Below are 20,404 nucleotides of genomic sequence, written 5' to 3' on the forward strand. Positions count from 1 at the left end.
TTGCCTAGATTAAAGGTGCCCTGTTTATTCACCCTGACAGGATAAAAGGCTGAGTTGGCCTTGTCAGGAGTCATACTCGTGACCCCCTAATCTGATTTCAGCAAAGAGGATATCTTGCCTCTTATATATAGGGCATAGTGTGTTCATTCTAGCTTATTGTGATGACATGGTGTGGTTTGTGTTAACTATGATTTTTGTTATGGCCTAGTGTGTTTTGTGATATCTGTCTCGTCTGAGGATTCCTATAGGGAAGTTCTTGCATATCTATATTAAAGATTCCCATAATGAAGGCTTAAATGTTTATTTGAAGCGCTAGTTTCTGGAGAATTCCAAATACTAGGCCTTTATGTATACGGCGTACAGGAAAAAAGTTGGTTTCTGCTTATTACGCTGCCTGCCATAAACCTTTAGTACTCTGCCAAGCAATTCCTCTTTCCACCATAGAGCATTACCAGCTGTTCTTGCTGTCTACTTATCTTGACTCTTTGCAGTGTCCATCAGTGCTGACTCTAAATGCTGCGCTCGTATGTAAATCAAACCTGCTCCGGAGGGTGATGGAGTTTAGTTTAAATTCCTTGATTAGCCACTTCTTCACTTCCGCTAAGACAACAGCTACTGTGAGGAATATGAAAATATTTTTATGGAAAAAGTTACCTTTCTACTTTTTTGCTTTCTTGTTCTCCCTTCTTTAAATAACATCCTGCTCCCCCTGTGTATAACATTATCCCACACTTTCTGTATATAACATTTTCCCCACTCCACTTTTTTGCTCATCCTTTCGCTCCTTTTTCCATGTTTTTCTATCCTTGATCTCCCCTCTACCCCTTTCCACCGTCCAGCCACACTCTTGTACTCACTCTTGTTTTTCTCCAATCAATCAATCAATAAAGATTTATAAAGCATGGCTAATCATCTGATAGAGTATCCAGGCGCTGCCAGGGCAGGAGGCTCATTCGAACAGCCAGGTCTTGAGGGCCCTTTGGAGTTCCAGAAGTGAGGTGATGGTCTGGAGTTGCATGGGGAGGCTGTTCTAGGTCTCTGCGGAAGATGGAACGACCTCCACTTCTGCTTCAGTAGATGGTGGAGTATGGACAAGTTATAGGGAGGCAGAGCAAAGTGTTCTCGTTGGTTGGTGGAACTTCAGATGGTGGTTGATATAGGCGGGTCCTTGGTTGCATAGAGCTTTTTGTGCGTAGGTCAGCAGCTTGAATTGGCATCTCTTCTGTATGGTAAACCAGTGGAGTTGTCTGAGGTGGAGTGTGATGCGGGTTCGTCAGCGAAGATTGAGGATGAGCCTGGCTGTGGCGTTCTGTATGGTCTGGAGTCTCTGAAGGAGGTGTGCAGCGATTCTTTCCTGTTTTTCGTCTTTTCTTTCATTTTTGTTTGTCTTTTCTCTCCATCTTCTCTTCCCCTGCAACAGAAACTTTCCTGATCCCTCCTAAGCAAAGCTTCAAAGTCAGTGGGCAGCCTGGGCCGCTGGTTACAAGTCAGAACGAAAGCGCTAGAATTAAATGGTCTGTGAGCTTTAAGAAAGGCATTGTTAACTAACGTTGACATCATTGTCGCTCTTCTTTGCCACCTTGTAATTTTGGCAGCTTTTGCCATGCGGCTCTTCCTTTTCTTTCTGGGGCCCACGGAGCAAACACAGATTAATTGTTGTTTTTGGTTAGTGTCCTTCCTCTGGCCACCCGCTGCTCGTGCCGTGATTCAGGTGCAATTACTTACTTTAAAAAAATGGCTACAGGCCCACCTGTGTCATTTAACTAAGTTATGCTGTCCTGGCACATAGCATCCTAGCTGGGTAGACTAATAATACTCGTGCGGACTGACAGACTTAGTAACACCCTAGTGCCTTTGAGCAGCCATGTAACTTTTTTGCCCTCTCCTCTGCAGTTAGTCTACACCCATTCTTATGTGTAACCATTTCAGTGTGAAGTTTTCATGCCCTGTAAATTATTGGTGTTGTTGCAGAAGAAGATGCATCCACCCGAAGCCATCGTTAATGCCAGAACATCGCTTGTTTCATTCCGCAGAGCGAGCATTAACGCCTGTTTTTTAATAAAACTGGCTGGTGCCTTTCTCACAAGGCGTACATTTAGTTCTTTCAGTGCCCCGCCGAAAAGCGGCGTCCAGTTATATAAAACATAGGTCGAATATGACTCGTTATTTCGCATATCATTACTTCGCAGCATTTTACTACAAAGTTTTTACTTAGCATAGTACCATTACTAAGCAAGATTTTAGTTCGCATACCTTTACATTGCAAGTGTTAATGTATGCAAACTAAAAACTTGTCTATCAATAAAACCAGACATTTACCACACTACACTAAATACAAATACACTACCCTACACATAACAAACTCTAAAACACTTCACTACCCAAACACTGCTAAACTACCGTAAACTCTAAATCACTACCCCCAGCACGATCCTGCCCATACCCCTAGTCCTGTCCCTACTCCCAAACACTACCCTTCACGACCCCCATCACTACCCTAAACTACACAACACTACAACACTACCCTAAAACACTACCCGCTGCACAACCCTCCCCAGACCCCCAGTCCTGTCCCTACACCCACACACTACCCTGCATGACACCCAGACATTACCCTAAACCCGAAAAGACTACCCTACCCTACACTACACTAACACCACAACACTAAACCCTAAAACAATACCCCCTGCACAACCCTTCCCCGACCCCAGTCCGCTCCCTACACTACAACACTACCCTGCACGACACCCCAACACTATCCTAAACCCTAAAACACTACCCTACACTACACAAACATCACACCACAACACTACACTACACTAAACCCTAAAACACCCCATGCCCAACCCTCAGTCCTGTTCCTACACCCAAACACTCCCCTGCACGACCTCCCTGACACTAACCTAAACCCCAAAACACTACTCCTCAAACACAACAGTACCCTTAATCCTAAAAGACTACCCCCTGCACGATCCTCCCCCTACCCTAAACCCTTAAAAACAGCCCCTCTTACCCCTCTTTCTCTCTTTCCTCGTGTCCTCTGTTCTCCTTCCTGCATCGTCAGAGGGGCAGTGATCGTTGCACGTCGTCGTGAGGAAACGCCTCAGTTTCCTCTCAACAATGTGGTTCGCATTACAATGCCTGCGTTGTTACAGCACATGCGTAATAACATGCGTAGAAATGGCTACGCGTTATTACAGCACTTGCATTGTAACGCTTGCGTGGTAATGGTTACTCGTGTAATGACCGCGTACAAATTGATGTTTACCACTTAGGTCTGATTGCGGGCTGTGTGAGGCGCGGGGTGAAGCGGAGTGCACTCGGCGCCAGCGGAGCGCACACGTCTGTTACCGGACTCTGAAATGTGCAATGTCACAGTGAGCACTCGTTATTCATCCAACAGCTCGTGGAGAACGAGTCCTTTGCGGAGGGACCGCACACAAACACAGTTAAAGATGCTCACTCCTGAGGTGGAGACAAAAGGTCACTCTGTAGCAATGGACACCGGTTCTCTTGTGATTAGGGTGGCAAATACCGTCCGGCCACAGTCCAGTACACACATCATGTCACCGAGCCACTGGCATAACGAAACTTGAGGGGGCCCCCTGCAAGGTATGTGGAGGAGCCCCCTCCGGACTCAATCAGGTGCTTTCCAGCCAGACTATTATGCTGAGGGGGCCCCCGCACCACAGAGGCTGCCGGGGCTTGTGTTACGTCACTACACCTAGCAAATCGGCCCAGGTAAAATCACACCGTCAGTCCACAACACATGAACATCTCCATTCAAACGAACATTCACACAGGGTTTCAATAAAATGAATGGCCTGCCACATGATACACATGCATATCTCACTCAGTGGCTTGTAACGCACACATTGGACAACACACTTATGCACACTTCCCATGCACACAGACATTGTCTCTATCAAGCCATAAGCACTCACTGAAACCTCTCTCTGTTACATTCCTTCTCTGTCATAACAAACACAAAAGCACACGCAATCTTACGCAAACACATTTATACACACCCACACAAACACCACCTATCACATGCACTTTGTCACATATATCATTGCTTTCAAACATTGGCGAAACCTCCCGAGCGCAGGATGGTGATGGCCAAACAAACTATATCCCTCCTCCCTTCTTCTTGCTTGTCTATCCCTCCTCTTACTAGTTTTGAGCGGTCCCTGCACGGGGTTTAAAACAGTTAGATGTTTTACATTTTGTTTCCTATTCTTTTTCCCTCTCTTTTCTGAAGGACATGGTATCCTAGACCATTTGACTCCCCCATGACAAGTCGTACATTGTATACTGGTACACCTTAAAATAAACTGTTGTCAATCTTGGGCTGTAATGTCAGTTGAGATTGTTGTGCAATTAATGTGTACGTAATTGTTGCTTAGGTGTTGGTCTTTAACTTATAAGTCTGCATGTTCCTTGAGCCAATGCAAGGCCTAGACTGCGGCTGCCTTATTACATGATCACTCGCCACCCTCGGGTGATGTCTTATTTAAATGCCAATTGAAATGTTAAAACAAATATTGCTTTCAAACGCATTTAAATGGGAAACACCATCATACAAACTCTTTTTCACACAGACATTCACATGCATACCACCACTTACTTTCTTGGACTCCTTCATTTTCTCAATTACTCACACACCCCATCCCTGATTGATCTCCCCCACCCACATCCCATTGCTGTTTCTTCTCCTCCTTCCTCACGAGCCCCCCATCCTGTTTCTTCTCCCCTACCACCCGCCCTCCCAGTTTTTTCTCCCTACAACTCCCTGTTTCTTTTCACTTCCAGCCCTGTTTCTTCTCCGTCTCCCACCCGGTCTCTGCTCATTCCACCCCTCCCCCACCGACAGAAGGAAAAAAAAGCACTATGAAGCAGCCAGCGCTGACTGCTTCATAGCCTTTTTAGGTCTCGGCTGGCGAAAGTAGCACGCATGCGCTGCTCTGGGCATTCAAGAGCTTCTTGAAATTGATACGGATTCTGAAACTGTGTCTCCGCTCCGCCTGCAAATTTGATTGGCATGTGTCATTTTGTCGTCACTTATTCCGATCCGAATTTGCTGATTGTCCCAGACGGGTTGTATCCCCTCCTGGTTGCCACCCTGTCCTTTTTAGGCCACGCCCGCGGGATTGGATCTTTTACTGGCGGCGTGACACATTAGGCTTAATAATAACTTGCTGCACTTTTTTTTAAATTTTAAACTATTGCATGCGCTTCTGTGTGGAATGCTTTGCATGCTTGTACGCTACTGTGGAGCGAAAGTGAGGTCCTGAGTAAGTAGTCTACAGAGAGACGGCATCTTTTCGTTCCTTTGGACTCAAACCCCTGTTTTAAATGCAAAGCGTACCCCGCACTCTTTCGTGGCCGCTTTTCCATGCAAGCTGTTTTAGTTGGGTAGTCTCCATTTTTTTCTTCTGGATATTGTACACTGTTATTATTGTGAATTGATCCTGCTCCCCCAGGCTCTCAATTCTGTCCCCAACATATACACATATCTGGTATCAACAATGTATAGCGCTTACTACCCTGGACGAGGAGGTGAAGCGCTTTTGCGACATGCTGCAGAAGCATGCCCTCGAGCTTTCTGGGGTGCCCTGCACACCTCACCCCACCAGAGGGTTTTGCTAATTTCCAAACACTGTATCCGGTTGTGTTGAGAATATATAGTGCTTACAACTCTGGACGAGGAGGTGAAGCGCTTTTGCGACACGTTGCAGAAGCATGCCATCAGGCTGTCTGGGTCTGAGGGGTAATATCTTAATATGCACAAACAATAGATTTATTGCAGCCTGGTGCATTTATTTTTTATGTTCGTCTGTCCACCGAATGGGTCTCGAGACCGGACAGGACTCGCTGCGGATCGGCAGAAGTTCGCATCATCCGTTGTACATTTGGGGATGTACCAAAACAGTGGTGGGTGTGCTGAAGCGGATTTCGGGGTGTCTGGGTGAAACTGAGCGTACTGAGGCGGCTCAGGTGTGTGTGGAGGTGGGAGGGGGGGGGGGGGGGTTGGCAGGTTTCAGGGCAGGGTTAAAGCGACCAAGAAGGAATCCATTCATACAACATATTTAGGAGAACCTCTCGTAAGGGTCTACCAGTGGATGGTTCCTAGTGCAGAGAGCAGTAATCACCTCAGGGCCACCCTGTATGGAGCTAACAGTGGGCTGTCCCTGCTTCAGGTCGCAAGGCTATCTCAGTGGACCGTTCGTAGAAAAGAGATTATGGTGGTCACACTAGGACCTCCCCCGTCTGGTGCGGACAGCGGGCGGTCCCTACTAGCATACTAGGGACCTCTTACCTAGTGTGCTAGGGGCCGTCCACTGTCAGCTAAATCCGGGGGGAGGGCCTAGTGTGACCCCCATAATCTCTTATCCAGTAAGGCTTCCTCAGGGAATAATTCTTAGAATAGAGTAAGATTCACCCCAGGGCCACCCTGTATGGAGTTGAGGGTGAATGGTCCCTACCATAATTTGCACCGGCAACATCCCGTAACTCTGTCTCAGTGGACTGTTTCTAGAAAAGAGACTATGGGGGTCACACTAGAACCTCCCCTCGTTTGGAGAGGACAGTGGACGCTTTCTCACACACTAGGTAAGATGTCGCACCAGGGACATCTCCTAAAACTCTCTTTGGCGATACCTAGAACCGAGAGTAAGGGGTCACCCCGTGAGCCCCCAATAGGCAACAGGCAGTTTAATGAGAGTAGTTTCCTATTGTCTAGAAATGGCACTCTTACAGACCTCCTTGGGCAGCAGAAGCAGTGCTTCCCTTGGCATAGTTTACAGACAGACGTAGCTTAATCCAGCTTCAGGGTTCTGTTGCTGCCGTAACCATTTACTTCAGATAATGCAACGTTTGTAGTCCCAGTCAAGTGGAATTCCTCCAGGAAGCAGTGTAGGGGGTCCACAGCCTGCATGCAAAAGAAATGTGCAGCTTTGTACTACCTATCAGGGGTTAACCATTTTTTTGCGCATAATATTTTTTATATTAATGTAATTGTAAATATGTAGCGCTTACTACTCCTGACGAGGTGTTGCATCACACTCAGTCACCACTCCAGAACCTAAAGTTACACGTGTGTAGATAGTAGGTCAGTAATATGGGATTCCCTTTCGTTGTATGTTTAGTTTGTAAAGTTTAAGTTCCTGTTCGAGCAATCTCATATATTTACGCTTGAGTCTTTAATAGGGACAGATTAATTGAGGTGCATTAATGAAGGGAAGATGTGAGATGTTATTAGGAGTGGTGAACATGTGTGCCTGTTATTGGATTGAACTTATTGACATGTTAGGCGCAAACTCCCTCTTTAATTTCCGTAGCCGCTATACACTTTTTATTTCCCCCTGTATTTCAGATCCCTTTTATTACTCAGTGAATACTGCTTTCACTATACTGTGGATGTTGTTCTGCATTTAACCCCTTCGATGCTCATGACGAGTTCAGCTCGTCATGAGGCACGGTTGAGCTGTGCTCATGACGAGCTGAGCTCGTCACGAACAATGGTAAATCTGGGAATGCAGCACAGGAGGAAAATATCTCTATCAGCCAAGGTGTTAAAGTGCTTACTTTTTAACTTAATTTTTCCTCCAAAATTGCCTTAGTTTCAACCAAACTTGAACTCACTGATTTTCTGCAAGCTGTCCCTTCGTTCGCACGCACTGTGTGATACGTGTCACACGGCAATACACCTACATTATAGGCGCAGCACCCTGCACACTAGCAGCTGCTTGGAGGGGCATTACATCTACTAGTATTCCATACATTTCCATACACTCCTGTATATGCTAACATTGTTAACCATTCGGAAGAAACCATGGCCTACATGTATATGTGTTACTATAAAGAAATTACCCACATTAGGAACTAATGCATTCTTTTCATGACTTAAGCAAACAAGCATTAAAAATGCAATAGGTCTCGCCTTTCATTACGTTAACGCCATTTGCTCTGCTATACAATACCATTAGCAAAGCGAATGGCTTTAACTTAATCAAAGGCGAGACCTATTGCATTTTCAATGCCTGTTTAGGTTTTGCCTGCACAGCGCTTGCGCTGTGCTTGAGAGTTCTATTGTTTTTAATAAAAACTTAAAAGGGACTTGCATCCCGTCTCCTCTCTTTCCTGGCTGCTCATTGGTTCCTGTGTGTGCCACTTATCTTTCTTCCATTTATATTGGCTGTTGCATATTTTCCTGCATTTACCAATGCTTGTTCTTCCTCTGCTTCTCTGATCAGTTTCCCACCGCAGAAATACTGTTAACCTCCGCTTTGGTGGAACTATATTTTCCTAAACTTTTGCCTTTTACTATTGCAGCATATTTGTATAACAATTTATCACCCAGAGAGATTAAGTGTTTAGCATAGAATCGCAGGAGGTTGCGCAGCGCCTCAGAGACTCGAACCTGGATCCTCAGCTCTCGAGTGATCAGCTCTGGCCGCGTTGCCACATCCTATCCACTCCTGTACTATCTGTCAGGGAGCTCTTTCTTTCTCCCAGACATTGATTGAAAACAGTTATTTCTTTACATTGGCGAAACCGATGCATTACCAGTTGTTTGCTTGAACCGGCCTGTTATCCATTCACCCTGCCCTCTCCCCGTTACCCACCCCCACCTGATTGTCAAAACGAATAGATCTCCCATATGCGAGATCTATTGGCTTTGCAGGTGCTTGATTATCATTTAAGCATAGTCTGCATGGTTATTGGCCTGCCCATAGTTTGCAGAGATTTCTGATTTCCTACTCTGCATACCATGCTTAGATTCTTTTCAGGAGCTCTTTGAATCCGTTTTATAGTGCTAAATCGTGAACATTTTGTATGCAAGTGTATACCTTGCTTAAACTATTGGAGTATTCTGAAATCCTTCTGTGTCAGTATTTCAGTATTTTGTATTTGACTTCATGCCTCTCTTAAATTTTCCATGGAGTACTCTGATACAATATTGCGATAATAACTCTCTAGCATTTTGAAAGCCAGTGCATACCTTGTGTACCTTTCCCTCGTGAGTAAGTCAACATATATTGTACTTGTATACAGAATGCTTGTGAAAATCCTGCTTTTCATGTAAAACCTAGTTCCCTTAGAACTTCGCAACTCTCTCCTCTTTTTGGTAGTTGTTGAGGGAAATATAGAAAGAAAACCAGAAAAAAAGACTTCCAGCATCCTTATTTAAGAACTTAGGTATAGATGCATCAAAGGAAAAAACGGTCGCAAACTGGCAGATTTTCAGAATCTGTCCCTTTGCGACCAGTATTTTTGCATTTGGGATGCATCATCCCAAATGCAAAAATCGCAATTTAAGAAATCGCAAAATTGCGATTACCTAAATTGCGATTGCATTTAAGGAATCTCAAATTGAGATTCCTTAATTGCAATGCATCAAAGTAAAAAAAATAGCGATTTCGCTATTAGGGGGAGCGAAGTACCATGAAGTTGAACTTCATGGTAATTTGCAAACACTTTTAAAAAGGCACTCAAGTGCATTTTTCAAAGTTCCATTTTACACACACACACACACACACATGCCCTTGGGGCATGTGCGTGTGCAAGATGTTCTCATATGCAGATATCAGGGGTGCATCAGGGTGTCCTTTTGACACCCTGGCACCCTTGAAATTGCATTCTCAATTTGCGATTCTCTAATTGAGAATCGCAAATTGAGAATGTCTTCCCATTCATTCCTATGGGCCTTTAGGCCCATAGGAATGAATGGGGAGGCATTCCTTAATTGCGACTCGCAATTTGCGAGTCGCAATTAAGGAATGTTTAGAAATCGCTAGTATTTTAGCGATTTCTACATGCATAGCCGTTTGCTATTCCTTATTAGCGAATCCTTATTTTTCACTAATAAAGAATCGCAAATGGCATTGTTGATGCATCTATACCTTATTTCCTAAACTATTTTACCACTTTCAACTTTTCAAAAAGATACTCACTTGGAGTAAACTGCTTATAGCCACTAATATTAATTGCTTGTCAATAAATGGATCTAGTGGTTCGCAAGTGTAGTCTATGGAAGTTTTGAAAGGAAAATTTCCTTTAAAAAATAAAGGTCATCCTACTACTATGTAACATCTTGTCCTGTGATTTTTTTTCTTTCCCCTTCATTCCCCCAACCCAAGTTTGTTAACTTCACATGGGATCAATAATTCCAATCGTGGAATGTCATCACTAATGGATGACTAAATAACGCAGGAGAGTGGGACCAAAGTATTGGTGCAGGATGGGAGGCTCTTGCGTGAAAAGACATGTAGCTTGCAGCCTCCTCCTTTCTTCCATGGGAATTGATAAACACAGATATAAAGTAGCGCTTGCGTCCTACTGACATATTGGCAGTAAACGTTCTGGTAACTTTTCCAAGTCTCCCGTTTACCAGGAAAGAGTGGATAGTGCTTTAAAAGGCACTCTCCCAGTTGTCAGTGTTACTTGCTCATGTTGGTCAATGAAATTTGGACCTTACTAAACCCAGCTATGAGGAACTGCTATTCATCTTTTTTGGAAGACTGACTCCCAGCGTTGTTGTTATAAGGTTTGGTGTGGGTGTGAGCAGGACCACATGTTTATTGTAGCTAAACCAGTGGGCAGCCTCGGCAGATGATTGATCAGTGCTCTTTTCAGTAACTGTACACCGTTCACAGGCAAATTAAAGTGATCCTTTGTGATCTCCTGGCTGTCGAGGACCAGTTATTAGAGCTCCTTCTCTTGGATTTGGATTAGAGGTGTTAAGAAATACCTGCGAGGATTAAAAAGGGAGACAGTAATACGGGTGCATGGCTAATCCTCTTTATTGCTGACCTCTGACCTTTCAATCCATGGCTAACCCACAGGCCAGCACTGACATTGCTCCACAGGAGAAGGGTGTTTAGTAATGTCTACAGGCTGGGCAGCTTTTGCATAAAAGCATTACAAGGAATCACTTTACTTTCTAATGGAGAACCGGTATACTGACAAGACTGCAGCGAGTTAAGCTGTAACTGCTGAGATGCGTGTGTGATATGCATACTGACCATTGAATTTCCATCAGGGTTGACTCAGGCTTTCATTCTTCTGAACACCGGCATAAAACAATACTAGATTTCAAATGGGTCATACTAATTGCATGTACAAGTGTTCTCTATAAAGTGCTTGGTAAAAAGGTACTGTATCACTAACTGTACTATGAACCAGAGCCCAAGAACTCTCTGCCAGCCAAATGATGCCCATTGTGCTGCCCTGCTCACAGAAACAGCCACACCCTATGCCAGGCTCCTTTGTGTTAAGCCTACAGGTAGGCCTCGCCTCATCAGGCAACTAAGAAAACCTAGGTTGATTCCTAGAGCATTGAAAACATGATTCCAGCCAGTTATAGCTAAGCAAGATTTGGGGCCATGTATAGACAGAGGCCTCATTGAAGGTCTGACTGAATACACTGCTGGGAGAATGAAACATGTGTTCTCTAGCTCTCTCATCTCTCGGCCCCATGTTGAAGCTAGAGGGCAGAGTCTTCATACAAGCCTGGAGCAATGCTTGTAATAGGTAAGGTATTTATTTCATGCTGGGTCCTTTGGTCTACAGCAACAGCAGGTAAGCCATTTCAGAGCTGCATCCTCCCTCCAACTGTGCCTGTCTTCTAGCTTCCTATTATTTTAGACACCAGTGGTCCCTAGATTACAATTGAAGGAAGCAATGAATAAATATAGACTCAGTCGGTACTATATTAGTTGGACTTGTCCAGCCGGACAGAGGTCTAATATTTACTTTTCAAACAATTTAAAAAGAAGAGGTCTAATATTTAATTTTCAAACAATTTAAAAAGAATGGACACAAAATAAATAAAGTGGGACACAAGCCTGTATCCTACTAGACCAATGAAAATACAAAACACAGAAAGGGGCTCAGGCAAAGGTCATAGTTTGTTGCAGAAGTATCACAGTTTTTAAACAAATCACAGCTTACCTTTACATTTTTCAAAATAAGGGATTAGGGCGTATACGGTGTTTAAGTGTCGACGGTGTTTCGATCCATGTGGTAAATGCTTGGATCATCATCAGGACAATGAATGAAATGCCTGAATCAATAGTCCCTTAATTTACCGGTTTGCCTCCTTTAAAGTAGAAGAGTGTGGGTAATTCTTCCCCGAACGCGGACCGCATTGACGACCCGTTCCTTGCGCCTTGCCGTACTGCCCCTATCACGGGTTATTGCTGTCCTGCTATATATCCGGCGGACTACCACGGCTTTATTCTGGCTTTGGGCTCTTCATACTAGCCCTGCAGTATGGGCTATAGAGTTAATCTTGACTTTTCAAATAAGAAGGCATGCATTGTTTGTCCTGAAGATGAACCTTGAATAAGTATAAGGTTCGAAACGTCGTCGACCTTGTCACACTATATGCATACAAACTATGGTAATGTACGCAAGTAATAGTGTGCTAACTGTATTTTCTGACTGTGAATTGTGATACTTGGACTATCTGAATTGCCTGTAAATTCTTGTTTGTCTTTTCTTAAGTGTGTTAGTTCGGCATCGGCTGGTGTCCTGCTTGTATCACACTAATTCCTTTTTACATTTTACTTATTAGAAATTAAATACTGTCCGGCTGGACAATGAATATAGTTGCTATCTAGTCTATTTTTATTTCTCAGAATACTCCTTTGCCTATGGACCACTGTCCTATGTAAAGACGTAATTCCCTAAGGTCCCTAGTGTACTGCTTCCTTGGGTTCCCTTGTGTATTAAAATGTTTTAACAGCTCGATGGCCGTCTCGATTTAGCAACTGAGCTGTAAATCGGGGCTTCTAGTTCCGGCGATGCGATGTCTTCTAGCTTGCACCACAGACCCGCACCAACATTCCAATACATCATTCACTCTTAGCATTCCAGACATCAGCTCAGGGAGGGTGCTACCCCCCCCTCTTCACCCAAACTTCTACCTCCCTGGCCGGGAGATACTAGTGCTTTGGGGAAGCCTTCTCCATCCAGAAGATTCCTCCCTCATCCCATGTGTCCTGCCCCCACTGTTCGTCTCTCATTGATCATCTTTTCCATCTGGTTGTCCTCCAGGCTTTGAGAGTGGCGGGTCAGTGCAGAGTCCTGTGGCCTCTTCTCTCGGAGCAGCCATAGGTCGTATGAGCTGCGCCATGGGTTAATGCTCCTTGCCACCTCGTTTCGGGGTTTACTTTTCTGACTGTGCCACCAATCAAGTGATGGCCAGTGCTTTAAATTGTAATATAAGACTCAATATCCCAGAGTGCCAGTTTGCTACTCAGAAGTTCTGATACTCCCACCAGAAGTAATGCACCTCCGCTGTGAAGTGCAGGTTCTCCCTTTCAAATGTAGTAAGTGCAGGCACTCGCCTGCTGACAGTTGCCCATTTAAAGCACTTCTATGCAAGCACGTTGGCCGGAGGCCAGTAATGTCCACGGGTGCAGTCCTCCGTTTTACAGACTGATAACGATCCGCGATGCTAACTTGTTATTTCACAATGTGCTATTGTTGTAAGAGGGAGATTATGATTACCCTGGCTGGCACTCTTGTTGACGTTGTCATGCCACTGAGCACCTGTGATGATTGGTGCCTCGAGCAGTCTCGGCGCCTCGGGAAGAACTGTCGGGCGCCGCGCTAGGGCATACACGCTTTAGGAGTGTTTGAAATAGAGAGAAAAACGCATTGGTGTAGTCGAAGTGAGGGGGACGAGAAGTGGGCTGTGGAGTAAAGTAACTCTTAAAAGTTGTACAAACGCTATTCTTTTACGAGCTGTGTGCTTTTTGCAATATTGGCTTCTCTGTGGCGCGTCCTCATTAATAAAACCCGCCTGTCCCCTCCAGAGCTTTGGTAGTTCAAAGTGCGTTTAACCGCAGACCAATGCAAATTGCTGACTAGGAAGCTGCAAAACGTGTTTATATACAACTAGTTTGGCAGGCGAAGAGAGCCTTCCTTGGAGATGACCTTTACTTCGGGGCATAATCTCTCCACCTGTCCGTTTCTCTTAGCAACAATAGCCGCTAGTGAAAACATGAAATTCACAAACGTTTCTCCGAACTCCTCCTCTCCAAAATACTACTCTGTAAAGGGAAGTTAATCCTATTTTATCTCAACAGTTTACACAATTTGCACACGGAGAAGCTTTTTTCTTGGTGTGACCTGAGAATGGACAGTACTACTTGAAGGCACTGGAAATAAAAAATAAAGTTGAGCTAGGGGGCTTAAAAAATAGTAAAGTGCGCAGCGCAGTCTCAACCTTCCAACTCCTCTGTCCCGATACAACACACATTAGTCTAACTTCTGTCATAATTTCAGATTTTCTCATTATATAGAGTATATAAAACTGCCCCAGCTTGCTTTGGTTCGGCTGCATCTTTAGTTCGTTCCGACTAAGAACTTGAAAGATTTACAAATCCACAGATCTGAGGTCTTTTCTTTGGGACAAGGGGCAGTCAGACATTATTACAAGGCACTACTATATGTGACAAATATTGTTGGTCGCCACTGTCACATGGCCAACATACTGTCACACTCCAAAGTGGGTAACCAAGAGACTCTCTTTAGGCTCTTGACTCTCAAGGGAGTGAGGGTGTGAAGTCCACTCTTACTGCAGGAGTAGGAGGGCCTTAGAAACACAACATATAGCATTATGTAGCATATTACACTTCATAACTTCAATGTCCAGCAAGTGCATTATTAACTGGTAAGTACCATAGTATAATTAAAAATATTCTGCACCCAGTGGGCAAACATTTTTATAGTGCCCTCTCACTAAGTATGCTGTTCTATTTAAGATTGAGCTTATATGGCCAATGTTACCATGTAGATTTCTGCTGGTGGACTGTGCAATGTTCAGGAACACTCTGGTCTCCTAACTGAAAATAGCCGGTTGAGTGATGCCATACAGGCAGAGGTACAGGCTTTACTTTGATGTAGCTGCCTGTGGTATGCACGGATGCTGCTGAATGGTGCACACCTAAAATACTCCACATCTCTTTAAAATGGTCCAGAATTGTCTTAACAAATGCCTGCAACCCACTATTCAAATAGATTTACCCATTCGGAATCCAGGACAACTTAATTGTCAAAAAGTGCATTTGTTTGGTCACAGGGATAAGTATCTTGCAAATTTGCGGTGGAGTTTTCCAGTGGTGGAGCACCCACAGATACTAGGACCGCCACTTTAAGCCACAGTGGTACCAGAATGCGCTGTCCAGAATTAAGGAAAGGGTGACGCTACTTTAATCAGCTATTTCTACTGAACCATAAGGGTCTGAATGTTGGTTCAAATGGTTCCACAAACCGGATGGTCCTCCTCGAGTCATTGGGACTTAACTGATTGTCCTTTGTTCCATTGGAGTGGCACAGGGGTAGACCTACCATGAGCATTGGGAAGGTTTAGGATGGAGCAGATGCACCTTGCTATCTTTTGATGTCAATGGAACAGCTCCTCGTCCCCTTATGCCTCGCTTGCATTTCCTGTGCAGCCAGACTAGGGCAACCTGGTGGCTGCAGAGCCATCTTATTTTCATGAACGATGCTCATTATGGCTAATGTAGTCCGCTAGGCCTCAGGATCTCTTCCTTCCGAACAGGTCAGTCTGCATGGCAGGGAAAGTGCAAGCATCTAGGCCTCCTTTTTCTTGTAGTTGCTGGCAGAGTTTGGGAGGTTTCTGCCGCTGTTCTGCACTGATACCATTTTCTTCTGTCTCAAGTGGTTTGTGTGTTGGCCTCTATATGGAGTACCTTTGTCAGAGGACATGGCCACAACAGAGGACACCGGTGAAGAGCGAGTTTCACTGTGGCATTTGAAATAATCTGGATTATAGCAAGGGATTTGACCTGGGTACTTTCCCCTCCCGCCTCCCACGTTTGGTAGAGAAATAGAAAAACCTTTCGTGTGCAGGTTGAATGGCCAGTCTAGCTCAAACAAGGCTAATATCCTTTGCTGCTCACAGATGTTTTGTTGCGTCGACCCCTGCACTTACCAGTCCAGTTACACGCTGTCTAGAAACGTACAAGAGCAGAGGGAAACCGCTTAACCGAAGTCATGCAGTTGACTTTCGTCTTCGCAGTTGATGACTCACCATGCTTCCTCCTTACCTATTTTGTTTCCTGGTCTTTTCGTTTTGATGCTATAAATATTAACAATGGTGTGTACAACATATATACATAGAACTAAACAATTTACCATTTCTTTCTTTGCGCCATGCGTCTCGTGGTTGTCCCTTGAATTCTGACAAGATAAAAGGGTAAAGAAATTGACAAGAAGCCAAACCAGGACAAATCAAACAAAGAGGTCTTGTTTGGTACTGCTTTCTTTTCCATTTCCAGTAAAATGCCGTAATGATGAAAAAAGATTTAAAAAAAGTTAATCTGTTTCTATTATTTGTTCAGTTTTGCCTCTTTAAAAATCTTATTTCTCCCTGTTAAGCTATGGATTGCCGAAAAACAATTCTGCAGAATAACCTCTTAATCGTCCTGCTAAACTGGCTGACAGTACAACAAAGCACTTTTTAAAATATTTGTCTATTCTCTAAAGTAAAACGACATCTCATTCTTAGAAGCTTTTCATCGTCATCATGGTCGACGTCATATCATTACTATCCTAAATCCAATGCTTGCTCCACGATAGGAATTGTTTGTCAATCTACTCTTCTGTCCAGATTTCTTTGCTCTGGGCAAACAAGCCGCTGCTTCTGCCTTAGTAATAATACTCTTGTCCTGGCATCCGGTCTTCCCCACTCCCAAGCTGAAAACAGTGGCACCTATACCCTCTTCTGCTTCCCATACAATGAAAATGATCAAACCGAAAGCATGGTAGGTGAGTGAATGGAAACTCAGTACACATTTGCTAATAATAACAATAACTGGTACTATAATAATAGTTATAATATTTTATGTACATTTACTTGTTGGGATAAAAGTGCTCTGCATGGCTTGGAAAATCGGTGGCGATATAACTCCACTATTTTTATTACCTAGTCTGTTTTCCTTCATACAACTAAACAGGCAGTGAGGACACTGGAGATACCCCACATGTTTCGTTGCTAGCTCTGTTGATAGACCACCAAAAAAGTGAACCCAAACCGGAGTTTGAGTGGGAGATCCATCACTACCATTGTTATGCTGTGGCTACAATAATGTAACACCCAATCTTAATGAACAAGTACTCCCTTTTAGGACTTGAGTCTCAGGGTAGCAGGGTTGAGCAATTAAGATATACTCCAGGAGGTTGTTTGAAAAAGTCAGAAACTGGGTTAGAACCTCGGAAACAGTGTAACACTTTGGATGGCAGTTATTAAAAAGCATGTTGAGGCGTTTCTTTATTTCAGAAACATTATTACTGGTAATTAAAAAAGATATATTAAAAATTGGATGCACATTGAAAACCAGCGGTGGCAAGCACTTTTGGGGCCTGAGAACCAACCTCAAAAGTGGTTATAGCTCCTATGGAATCCAATTAACACTGGACTCTATGACCAATATTAGCCAGTGGGCAAAACGTCAGAGTCTTTGGTAAGTTAAGAAGTGTTAGGGTTGCAAAGTTGTTAATGGCCCATTGATGCCAGGTTGAAGCTACAAGACTTGTTTCTGATGTCTCGTCTTCGGAGTCAATGGTGGAGATTGCAGATAAATATTCTTTCGGAAATTCAGAGTGCGTACTCCTTTCTTGCAAAAATCCCACCACCTAAACAAATACATTCTCACCATTATAGATAGGATTTTTAAGGTGCTTCACAAGATCCTCAAGATAGTGAAGGATGACATAGTGTCTAGTTTCCAGTGCTTAATAAAAAGGGCCAAAATCCAATTTGGTGTAATCCAAAGTCCAATGATTAGTGTACAAAGGTGGGGCAGTGGCTGGCTAGGGTTGTAGAAGACTATGTGTTCATTAGGTGATAATTCAGATAAAGAGGTTTCTATTTCAAGAGCTGCAAGTCACATTCAAGATTTCAGGTGGTGGGACATCCACAGTTGGCACTGTAGAGACCAATGACCAATAGCTATTGACCTGGGCAAAGGGTGATCTTGCTTGGCTCTTCAAAATGCAGAGGATTCAGCTAGGACGTCAATATTAACATTTCAGAGCGTCTTCCTCCAGCCATCAAGATGGTACTCCAGGATAGAAGTTGAAGTCCAGATTTTTCCAGAACTCTAAGGACATGCGATGACGTATCAATAGATGGAACATCGGTCCTAGAAGTGGTGTGGAACACAACAGACACTAGCATCTTAACCTTGAAGACAAAGGATCCGCTCCTCCACCTAGATGTCATTGTGGCTTTTCCTGGGCAAGTGGCTGGAATTAACTCTTGGCTCCGGAGTTGTCTGTATGTCCTTCTTACCAGTTAGGCATTGGGTATCCTCCTCAGATCAGGTCCTTCTGGCAGACCCTACACTCAAGCATCTTTCCATCTAGAAGTAGGTCAGTTCCAGAAAGACAGTCACATCTAATAAAGAGTTCTTCTAGTTATTGGATTGTGATGCTCATGCCCTTCTATGAGGGCGGTCAAGAACTTATTTTCATCTGCTGGTCAGCCCTGGCCAGTCAGGGAAGCCTGCACATATTGAAAGTTATGATGTTCTTTAAATTGTAATTCCTAGTATTATAAGGGCATAATTATCATTTTTGCTATTGTTTTATTATTTAAATTTTTGTGTGTTTTACAGTTATGTTCGTTGCACCTGATGCATTACTTCAGGCTCCTTTATTGTCAAGGGCATACAGTAAACATGGCCAGATGTTTGGCGGTTTGTTTTCAAACTCGAAAATACAGAGGCATCACCCACAAATGAAACCATTCAGGGAAACTGTTTCTTACTTCAAGCCTGCAGAGAATACACTAAATAATAATGCTAAGTGTTTTTGCTTGGTGATGCACAGGCTAGTGTTGATATGTGCGTGTGCAGATGCTTCTCTTGTGACTCCTCTAAAACCTTTATGGTGACTGTTTTCTCGATTGGAAACAACATTAGAACCTCTACAGCTGTTGACAATCCTGAAGCAGTTGGAGAAGGTGAGATTATTCCAGGTACATTGCTTGTGTGGTGGTGCAGAAAGTAAGTTGTGCTAAATGCTCTGGAGGAAAGTGACTTGCCTTTGTTTTGGAAATGCATACACGAGAAAGTATTTATTATAATCAACTTTGTCTCACAACTACTTTTTTGGGAGGTTTGAGTCCACATAAATACAACTACATTAAGCAAACCATATATCCAGTCCAATCCTGTCATTCAAATAACAAAGTAGCTTTATCTTTATCGAAGATGTGAATTAAGAAATACTATACCTGCCCACAACAATATACGTTGCTATAAAACTATACATAACTATAAAAATAAAAAGAAAGCGTAGGATAGACAAAGTAAAACACGGAAAAAGCCTCCTCTGATAATTATTGCTATGCTCCTAACTTGCATTCATAAGTACCAACTGTGCTTAGTATTCAAAGTATATCATGTAACTATAATACTAATACCAAATTCAGTGTGGATGCTGCATAGTCATTTATTCTCATTCACACCCACCACTGTTCACTTTCAGATTTCGGTGGGATCTGGTATAAGGACCACTCTGCGTCAGGTCTTTACAGATGTCGCCTGAAGACTCTTTGGTCTAGTTTTCAGATGGCCCCTAGTAAACTGCTTACGTCACCTATGAGGAGAAGCCTCTTCTTAGTTTTGTACTGACCAAACTCAGATTTGGCCATTTGTTGCTGAAACTTTTACTTTGCCTTTTCCACTCCCCACTGAATCCAAAGCCTTAGAAGCCTCGAAATGAGGAACACAGTGAGGAAATGAGATAATAATTAAAGGAGAATGATGAGCCTTTAGTTGGTGATTAACCAGCACAGCAATATTGAGACCATTGCAGCTGTACAGTGCGATTCTGTGATGTTGTTTGGAGGAGCACGTTGGAATACAGATGGAATACTCTGAGAAGAACAATGAGTGAATGAGGCTATCCTTGGATGAGGAGAATGTGATTGTTAAAATGCTCAGAAAAGAACAATGAGAAGGTATGCAATGCTTGGAAGGGCGTGTTGCGACTAAGGCATATGAAAAGGGCATGAGACTTTTCTTTGAAGTTCATGATGAGAATGTAAGACCATGCCTGGAAGAGCAGGCTGGGATGAAACACTATACATTGAGGGTCACAATAAGAATAAGAGACAAATTTCAGAAGGGTGCCCCGTGGAGCATAATGAAAGTGTACAATTCTATTTGGACGTGCACATTCAGGATGTCGAAGCAATGCTGCTAAAAAAGCAGAGCAAAAGTGTAAGGGGATGGTTCCAGGAACATAATAAGAACAAGTGAGAATGCTTAGATCACAATGAGAATTTGACCACGTGGATGGTCAGAGGGGCACAATGAAAATGAGAAATATATTTTAGGTAGAGCAGCAGGAGAGTGTG

The 20,404-nt window shown here is 43.6% G+C and overlaps 1 protein-coding gene across 1 annotated transcript in view; it reads left to right on the forward strand.

Moving 5' to 3' along the window:
- The window catches only part of PITPNA (phosphatidylinositol transfer protein alpha), a 181,955-nt gene that overhangs the window by 26,814 nt on the left and 134,737 nt on the right, over positions 1-20,404 (forward strand). The window lies entirely within an intron of this gene.

The sequence above is a fragment of the Lissotriton vulgaris genome, chromosome 2_1 (genome assembly GCF_964263255.1).
Source record: "Lissotriton vulgaris chromosome 2_1, aLisVul1.2, whole genome shotgun sequence".
NCBI classification, from domain to species: Eukaryota; Metazoa; Chordata; class Amphibia; order Caudata; family Salamandridae; genus Lissotriton; species Lissotriton vulgaris.